At 35.8% G+C, this 8,917-nt stretch overlaps 2 pseudogenes; one reads left to right on the top strand and one right to left on the bottom strand.

The window, feature by feature from the left end:
* Window positions 1–965: 965 nt before the first annotated feature.
* On the bottom strand, window positions 966–2,067 carry LOC115979926 (annotated as a pseudogene).
* A 3,516-nt stretch (window positions 2,068–5,583) lies between these two features.
* Window positions 5,584–6,497, top strand: LOC115980463 (annotated as a pseudogene).
* Window positions 6,498–8,917: the final 2,420 nt, after the last annotated feature.

Here is an 8,917-nt window from a genome sequence, read left to right as displayed (position 1 = left end):
TACTCAGAGGACAAATAACACTATTTTGTCTTTTTCAATGTATAAGTTCCATAAGAAAAAACACAAACGTGCCATAGGTTTATTTGTCTTTTTAAACAAAACTATGTTTTTTGGGTCCCACTTAAAAACCATATTCCTTTTTTTTTTCCTGCCGCATGTTCTTAAGCAACTGCAATTTTTTTTCCCCCTGGTGCCTTTGTCACACAATTATTTCCTTTGTTTTAGGGTATCCACATCATCATCATAATAAAAAATTAATATTTAAGACCTTTTATATCAAACTAAAACCCTAGCCTCCTAATTGCTTTCTCTTCTATCTTAACTTTTTCACAGTTTCAAACACTTTATTTTTGCCATAGACTAAAATTTTAACTTCTTAGTTCTTACCACTTAAAAGAATAGAGAAAGAAATATTGAATTTTACATAACTTTTTAAGAGTATTCAAGGCCAAGAAAGTACAACTTTGCAGGTATATTTTTATATCCTTAACACTTTTACATTGATTTATTTTGAGGAATCAAATCACATGTTTAACTTCTATGTCTTTAAATTAATCTCTTAATTTGATTGTTATTAACTATGAAGTGATTTTATTTATTTTAATTATATAAAATGTGTACTTGTAAGCAATTGAGATTATGATGAAGCCTAATCAAAATAATGATTTTCAAATCAAATTTTAAACAAACTTGTATCAAGGTATATTTTGTAAATCTTCCAATTGAGTAAATTAAACTAGGTATGCAAATATAAATTAAAGTTTATATTATATTTGTTCTTGTATGACAATTACATTAGTATATAATTGTTTATCTATTTTGTTATTTATATTGATTAGTAATATTTAGATTAATTTTACTTTCAATCTGGTCTTTCAATTTTGCCCCCCCTAAACTAAAACCTTGGCTCCGCCACTGCTCCTACTCCCACACAAGCTTCATTTCCATTGAACTTATAACAAGCACTAAGCAGTAGATGGGGCTTTAATATAGTGAACAACAGCCTCTAACACTGCTGTCAAGAATCCTTTCTAGCCATTTTTTCTTAGCATCAGCTTCAGCCTCTACAGAAGCAATTGTGTTCTTGTAGTCCAGTGATTCATCATTGTATATGTCCCACCATCTCTTCACTAGCAACTTAATGTCTTCCCTGTCCATGTTCACTTCCTCACCAGTGTACCTCCATGGCTTAGAACCCTATAAACCAATTAAAAATATACTTCATTAGTATTACATATCAAGAAAAAAAATTGAAATTTATTAAAACTTGAGATTGTTACTATGAACAAAGTGGATACTCACAGTAGCACAGTAGTGAACAACTTTGACTTTGTCGAACTCAATGTTTTCAGGGTGACGTCATAACATGGCCAACACAAGGTTAAAAATTAGAGAGATTGACTTGTAAATATCCTTGAAGAACATATTCAAAAAGTCCTGAAATAATCACAAATCTTTTTTTTTTTTTTTTGTAAGGTACTATATATAAGTTACTAATATTCACCATAAAAATGAATAAAAGTCGTAGATTTATGTGCTTCAAAAGCCAATGAAGCACATCCACAACTTAATAGTCCAATGGCTAGAAGGTAGCTTGATATGAATCTAGCTATCAAATCAAGCCACATGACCCCAAAATGGGTCAAGTATGAACATGCAATTATGTGATGCATCATGCATTTATGTGAATTGCATGAGATACATGGTAGTTGTTCAAACACATCTAGAACTAAGATTTACCTGCTCAGCAAAAGTTGTAGGAAAGGTAACTTGAAGGGTCTCAAGGAGTTCATGGTATGTGGATAGGTTAGGCTCATACACAAAGAAGCCAGCGTTGAAGTATAGGGGAGGCTTGGGGCCAAGCTCAGCAGGCCAGTTAACCTTGTCAGGGCACTGTTGGCAATAGCCAATCTTGTGTTGTGGAGTGTTGCTCCAAGTTTTCTCACAAAAGCAGTCCATAACAGCATAGAAGTGGTTGTCCGGTAAGTCAAAGAGGTGATCAATGTTTTCAAACACTTGAATGTCTCCATCTAGGTAAATCTTCTTGCTGTACTCCACAAACTGCATATAAAAAAAAATTAGAAATTTGAGTACCATTTACAAAACTGTAGAAATCATTCAATTGGGTACCAAAAAATCCTAATAAATCATATAATTGAATCAAAAAGAGAGATTATAATTTATATCATAAAAAATAGAAGTATATATTCTACCAATTATTTACAAACGTTTAATAGGAATAGGATAGAACACTAAAATTTCTTTAAAGATAAAGAATAACCTTAGACACGTTTAGGAAAATTTATAAATTATCAAGTCTTTGTTTAACGCAATAGGAGAAGTTTGGTTCCATTTTAATTTTAAAAGGAAAAGCAAGATTCAGGGGCGAGTGGAATTGTATTTAAAAAAGCTTTTCCCTAAATATTAGGAAGAAAGATATACCATTTTTCATTAAAAGCAGTCAAACTAGGCGTTATTTGCAACCGAATAGACCAACTTACAAAATGACCAAAACAACCTCACATGCAATTTTCTCATAACACGTGTCAGAAGCCCACAAACACAATTTCAAATACAAATCCTTCAGCAGAAACTACGTGTGACACATGCAAGCAAAGAATGGTAACATTAACAAACAATCAAACATACATACCTCCCAAATACGAAGCTTGGAGTAGTTGATCACATGGGCAAAATGGGCAACTGCCCTTTTCAGGCAAAAGAAGCAGTGTTCTGCCCTTTTTCTCAAGTTAATTAGGGAAATGCCCATCTTTTGTAACTTGATAATAGTAAAATCGAGTTATGTGAAGAACTCGATCATAATATAGTCGAGTTAGCTTTAGCTTTTTGCCACGCTGGACAACCAGCGTGGCATTTTCTTTATTTAATCCCTAAATAACTCGATTATAAGAAAAATGAGTTATGTAACCAACTATATAGATCTCGAGTTATACTCTTGTTAAAGCTATTTTCACACTATTTGGTGTCAGGCGTACGGGTTCATGTCTTTTAATATAACTCGATTAATTGAATGTCGAGTTATAAAGCATACTCGAACTTCATAAAATCGAGTTATTCTTGTATATTATCTGCACATCTCCTCCCATTCAAAGTGTCTTGCTTTCCGTCTGAACTGAATTCCACTCTGCTCCATAGCTGCTTTCGAACTTAACTAAAATTTGTATCACCTCAGGTAAAAAACTCACACCAGAATTTTATGGCATTGGTATTTTCATTTAATATTGTAATGAATTTTTATTTTTTTGGTTGAATGAGTGTGAAGTAAGTACATTGGTGTGATTTTGGTTGTTTGTTGTAGTAAACGTTGGTCACAAGAGAATGAAATCTTTACTATAGTAACATATTGTATTGCACATAATCATCATTGGTCATAATCATATAGGGGCGTGTACATAATCATCATTGGTCAGACAGTAACAACAACATTTTGTATTGCACACAACCAATAGACATTAACAACAACATCTAATGTATATGGTCAAATGTTAGTGTTAGTATTTCATTTTTAGCATGTAATAGTACACAAATTTATGAATGTCTTTGTCATGTACCATTTTATGCAGCATTACATTATTTACCAACAATTGATGCACACTGTTAACTTGATCATTTGCTGTTATTGTATTCAGCGTCAATGTCTGGTTCTGGCAACCCATAATTTTATAGGCCTCACGATGTGTTCACTGCTATGGGTCATTACTGGGTATTAGAAGATGAGTTTAGCTATCCAATCAATCTGAATCTGCGAAATAGTGCTTACGTTCACAATACCATGAGACAGGAGTGGGCTTGGTTATTTCGTGAACAGCAAATATTTTATGATGAGTTGGTTGGTTTTAAGTTGCTAGTGCCTCGGCGACTCGCATCGCAGATGCCCAGAGACACGATCGACGAACTTCGTAAAGCATTGAACTGCATAAGAGAAGAAAATAATCGAATGAAGATACTTCTTAATCGATATCGGACCCAAGTCGAGATTTGAGAGTCAGTGTAGGGAGGGTGGTACGAGCACGAACAATTCATGCAATCACTTCTTACTGATCTCATTTATCAGTTAGACGTGGAGATGTCAGATGAAGAGTAATCATGTCGTGGTGTAATTAGACTTTGTTAGAGAACTATTTTGCTTAACTATGTTTTAAATATATGTGTCACTATTGTTGCATTTGTACTATGTAAACCTTATTATTGATTGTGAGGAGCATGCACGTTATTTGTAATCTAGATTATTCTCACATAACGCATAAAAGTTAAATATTCCTACACATGATGTTTTTTAATAAGCACCTACAACATATCACAAAAAACTTAAAATAACTTACACAATGTCACCAATATGCATGCATTGCATATTGAACACTAACGCTACTAACATTATTAACTTAACCCTAGATATAACACACATACCACATAGGCATTCACTCTGACAGGTAGTCCTCGTAGTTGAGGACATTGTTACGTTCCGTCGGAGTGAGTTGCCTGTTAGTTGTGGCGGCTAGCTCTTCCGCCAGCTGTAGCATGTGATACTTGGACCTACGAAGTATCATCAGATTGTTCTTTTTTTTTTTTTCCCTTTTTCTTTTTTGATCACTGCACACTCATATTGGTGCATGTTTTGTCATGGTAGTGTGAGCGAGATACGGTCGACAAAAGGCGCTTCGAGTCGTACAAGATCATCGTGTAGAGCGTTGGACTTGTTCACTCGAAAGTCCCACTCCTGCCGCAGTCCGGCATAGTATTCCCTCTCATCGGAATCTCTCTCCCTCCTATAGTTATCTAGAAAACAAGGTAGCATCCAATTGCGCATTAACATTGGAAAATGTGACTTCTGTTCGATATGTGTAGATGTTTTGCAAGGGTAGATGTAAATGGGACTTTATATAGGAGTTTTACAAGGGCAAGTATTCACGTGGATGTGACTATATATAAGGGTAAGTATTCACGTGAATAAAAATGATATGACTCGACAACGTATTGTTCAGTGAGGTGTTGAGGAGCTCATGTTAAACTGCAAACATGACTTGGCTATACAGTGGCACCTGTTGGTGCATGTGGTTCGCTGAAGCAGCTATTTGATATGGTTATAGCTTGTGCTACAGCAGCAGGCTAGTGATGTGTACTGTAAAGGAGGTTGTGTATTTATTCACGTGAAGACTATTCAGCATTCCTATGCCTCATCTGACATGACTTGACGAGATAGTGCCGAGCTGTGTTAAATGTATCATAAACTTTTCAGGGATGCTTTGCATCCTTGAAAACAGTGCATTGCAAAAGGATGCATATTTGTGTATTGACATGTGTATAGGTGGTATGACTGGACAGGGTTCACGTGAAGACTATTCAGCATTCCCGTGCTTCATTTGACATGACTTAACGAGACAGTGTCAAGTTGTGTTAAATGTATCATAAAATTTTTAGGGATGCTCTGCATCCTTAAAAGCGGTGCATTGCAAAATGATGCATACTGTGTATTGACGTGCGTGTACGTGATATGACTGGACAGGATTCAACAGTGCGAAGCTGTTGAGCAGCATATGCAGCACTGCGAACATTAGTGTAGTAATGGTGGACAGCTCACTCCCAAAATTGATGCATAAACTTTTTAGGGATGCTCTGTGTATTCATGTGAGTGTGGATGGGTACTTGTGGTCAGGGTTCAACATTGCTGAGCTATCCACCGTAGATACACTCATTGCTCCCTATGGTGGTATTTGGCAAGTGGGATTGAAGAAAGCTGATAACAACATTTGGTCTAGAAACTTGGTTGGTAGGATTTCATTGAATACCATTCTATCTGTTATGGTTATTTTTTAGTCTTCAAATATGAAGGAAATTCAAGCTTCCATGTTCTTATATTTGATAAGACTGCCACTGGGATTCAATATCCACCCAGCAAGAACTGTAAATTGGAAGATCATTAGGTAGAAATAATAGACTTAGATGAAGATGAAACAAACATGTCTCCCTCAGATGATTTGCCCACAAAACATGAAGTCAGAGAAAAGTTTGTTACGAATATATTTTCTAGCATGTCCAGAGGAAGAGAGAGAGAGAGAGAGAGAGCAATCCAAGCAGCCGAAAAGTTCAAGCCTAAAAATCCTTCTTTCATGGGTATCTTGTGGCTGCATAATATGGTGAACCTTTATACATAATGTGATCATTATGTTCTTTTAAATATGGCCTTGAAACATGTATGCTTTAATGCTTAGTTGTTTCTCCTTCTTGTGCAGTATGTACCTGCTAAATTTTCTACCAAGTATATTATTGGGAAGCAATTTGTCACACTTCAATGTCTTATGCTATTACCCCCCATCAAAACTTATTCAGCAATGAGATTTGAGAAGGGATGGGTTGCATTTTCAAAAGAAAATAATTTAGAAGAAGGAGATGTCTGTGTCTTCGAGGTGATCTAGAGGAAGCCTGTTGTGCTTAATGTCTCAATATTTCACATGGTTGACCATCATAGTTCGTACTAGGATAACCTGTTTAAATTTTAAACTAGTGATGTTTATTCTTATATTTAATGGTATGGGTTATATCTGATGGATGTGGTTTTAAGACTTTTCTCTAACCAGTTTGGTATGTTTTGTTGAAGACTATTCAGTATTCTTGTGCTTCATCTGACATGACTTGACGAGATAGTGCCGAACTGTGTTAAATGTATCATAAAATTTTCAGGGATGCTCTGCATCCTTGAAAACGGTGCACTACAAAAGGATGCATATCTGTGTATTAATGTGTGTGTAGGTAATATGATTGGATAGGGTTCAACAAAGCGAAGCTGTTGAGTAGCACATGCAGCACTGCGAACATCAGTGTAGCAATGGTGGACAGCTCACCCCCAAAATTATAATGAACCAATTCAGGAATGCTTTGCCTCCTTGAAAACGGTGCATTGCAAAGGGTTACACATCTATGTATTCATGTGAGTGGGGATGGGTACTTGTGGTCAGGGTTCAACAGTGCCGAGCTGTTGAGCATCACATGCAGAACTGCAAACATCAGTGTAGCAATGGTGGACAGCTCATCCCCAAAATTTTGCTTATATTTTTAAGGGATCCTTTACATCATTGAAAACAATGTATTGCAAAAGGTTGCATATATGTGTATTCACATGAGCATGAATGATATGACTGAACAGGGTTCAATAGTGCCGAGCTGTTGAGCAGAACATGCAGAACTGTGAATATGACTTGGCTGAACAGTGCTGAGCTATGTTAGCCTTCTTCAACCTCACTTGCCAAATGCTACTATTACAAGCAGTGAGTGTAGCAACACTAAAGAGTTTTATCCCCATATTACCTTACAAACTTTTCAGCGAGTCTTTGCGGGTACAAGATGTAGTTACATCTTCTCAACATCAATGTAAAATTATATTAGTTCAACTATGCTTCCAAGGTTTACATCAATGGCTTCCAATCATCACAATTGCAACATTAGGGAGCTTTGGAGCAATGCTACAACAAACCAATAACTTGAATGAAACATTTTAGAGGCTGATCAGGCTTTCAGGCATTTGCCCTATTTCTAAGTAAGCCAAATATCGTCGTAATGATGACCTTGTGTGAGCCATATGTATTTTCAGTGAGTGAGTGGTTAGTCTGGTTTGGATGAGTCTGTATGTAATGTATCTATATAAAGTATTACACTAGCAGAACTAAGATACACGGATACTTGTATATGATACAGCGACTCAAACAACTCATATAAATGAATTATTATTCGTATTATTGAATCATATGTGTGGTTGGTCTGTGTGGTTTAGATGAGTCTGTATGTATTGAATCTATTAAATTTTCCTACAAGTAATGTGCAATAAATCATATTTGGGTGATGAGTATTATGTGTGTAACATTTCAAGTTACACAGATAGAATATTGGAAACATCAATATATCTAATTGGAGGCATTTCACTTCCTAAGGTTTTTCCTACATTACAAAGCAAAGGATATTGTCCAACCAAAACACAAGAATCATATGTAGCAACAAAGAATAGCAGGGAAAACAAGAGAAACTGATTTCATATAAACTTAGCCAAAACTAATGAACGGTTAATCTTTAGAGTTGCAAAAGTTGAACGTACATAATCATCATTTGTCAAACATTAACAACAACATTCTGTATTGCACAGAATGTGTAGACATTAACAACAACATCTAATGTTCGTAGGTAGAAATTTTTGGAAATTGTCATTGCTTGAATCTGAGAAGTCTAAAATATCTCTTTAATTATTTAATGCAGTAATTCCATTAATAGACTTGATGGCTCACTCTTGTGCCTTCCCCTGTAGATGCTTCCTAGCTTTTGGATTGCGTGAAAACGGTCTAGTTGCCTTTGCATTTGATTTTTCTCTTGTTTAAGACGAGCAAGTATGTTGGCAGGTTCATCTCTAGGTAACTCAGCTGAGTGTACCTTAGGAACTCGTAACTCGTGCCATCGACAATACACCTCTAACTCACACCTCTTCTCGTATAGGGTTGACCATGGTGGTTCTGCTACGGTGAACTCTATTGCGGTGGTATTTGTACTTAGTTTTGTAGGTTTGCCAACCATGATGTGCTCGATGCTTCCAAGACTCTCGTACGTGTATATTGGCATATTAACGAAATCTTCTTTCCAACCCATTTCCCTCTATAGTGGTCTGTGTATGTCTGTAGTTGTTGATCTGTTAGAACTTGTGGTGATTCATTTGTTGAAGTAGATCCAAACTTGTTTCGCATTGTATGATTTGATGTTGAGGTGTTGCGACTCATAGCTTAATCAATCTACAAAGTTAGTGGGGTAGAAATAAAATCATTATTGTGGTGCATTTATAACCTAATTTCATGGTCCAAGCATTACAATTTCAGTTATTAGGACTTGTCATATCAATACAGGCTGGAAAAACACTATATCA

This window comes from Quercus lobata, chromosome 3 (genome assembly GCF_001633185.2).
Source record: "Quercus lobata isolate SW786 chromosome 3, ValleyOak3.0 Primary Assembly, whole genome shotgun sequence".
NCBI classification, from domain to species: Eukaryota; Viridiplantae; Streptophyta; class Magnoliopsida; order Fagales; family Fagaceae; genus Quercus; species Quercus lobata.
Note: the sequence above shows the minus strand (reverse complement) of the source record. Positions and strands in the feature narration are given on the sequence as shown.